Here is a 1340-nt window from a genome sequence, read left to right as displayed (position 1 = left end):
TGGAGTCAGAAATGGGAAGTGGATTTTAATACTAAGAAGTGTAGCATAATGGAGTTTGGAAAAAGCAAAAACAGAATATCAAGAAAATATACAATTGGAACCAAGGAAGTAAAGAAAGTAGGATCCGAAAAAGACTTGGGAGTTATTATCACAAACGACTTGTCCTATGATACACAGATTAACAAAATTGTCGGGGAGACTTACAACTTGCTAAGATCAATAAAAGTGGCTTTTGCTTACCTGGACGAAGACATGATAAAAAAAAATATTGGTTACATTGATAAGGCCTAGACTAGAGTATGCGGCGACATTGTGGTCCCCCAGTACCAAAAAAGAACATAAAGAAAATAGAAAGAATCCAAAGAGCAGCTACAAAAATGGCACCTGCACTTGCAAACCTATCATACGAGGAGAGATTGGCTAAACTGGAGCTACCGACACTGGAGCAAAGAAGAGAGAGAGGAGACCTACTGACCATCTACAGAATCATGAAAGGCACAGAGATACTTGATAGAGAAGAATTACTAAACTGGGACAAGAGAAACACAAGAGGACATGGAAGGAAATTAAGAAAATAGCTATAGAAGAGAACTGAAGAAAAACAGTTTTCCACATAGAGTTTTAGACACTTGGAACAAACTGGATAATGAAATAGTAAGCGCAAAAACCATTCACGAGTTTAAAAGCAAACTAGACACTGAGAGATACAATGGCGGCATAGCTCCCCTTCCCGCAAAATACAACTAGGTAAATACACACACACACACACACACACACACACACACACACACACACACACACACACACACACACACACACACACACACACAACACACAAACACACACACAAACACACACACACACACATATACATATATATATATATATATATATATATATATATATATATATATATATATATATATATATATATATGCGCACCAAATAAGTTTTAAAACAAACGTAAAGTAATAATTTATTTTTGGGGGGAAATTTTAATAGCTTTTGAGGGCACTGTTATATTGTTTTTGGAAATCGTATTTAATGAGTGATAATTAATTAATTCTGTAAATATGTCTAATATTAGAGATTATAGAAACCATAAAAAACGTACTATAACCCTCCAAATGACAGATTAAAACAATTTAGATCTAATTTTACCTTAAACAACACCTAAATCTAATAAAACTTGAATGAAATTAGGTTTCTAAATAAACATTTATTTCAGCAGAAAAAGACTCACCTCCACCAACACTCAAACAGATATCTGCTCCTCTATATATGTGCGTATCGTGAGAAATTGTGTCTGTTAAGAGATAAAAAGTTGGACTGACTTACGC

General features: G+C 34.3%; 1 protein-coding gene across 1 annotated transcript in view; it reads right to left on the bottom strand.

The window, feature by feature from the left end:
- LOC143029278 (ropporin-1-like protein) overlaps positions 1–1340 on the bottom strand; it is a 19375-nt gene extending 18035 nt beyond the window's left edge. Inside the window, exon 1 of the mRNA XM_076192007.1 lies at positions 1244–1340. The gene's annotated coding sequence lies outside the window, so the exon portion shown is untranslated. The remainder of the gene's footprint in view (positions 1–1243) is intronic.

This window comes from Oratosquilla oratoria, chromosome 10 (assembly GCF_046742065.1).
Source record: "Oratosquilla oratoria isolate Oo_2021 chromosome 10, ASM4674206v1, whole genome shotgun sequence".
Lineage (NCBI taxonomy): Eukaryota > Metazoa > Arthropoda > Malacostraca > Stomatopoda > Squillidae > Oratosquilla > Oratosquilla oratoria.
Note: the sequence above shows the minus strand (reverse complement) of the source record. Positions and strands in the feature narration are given on the sequence as shown.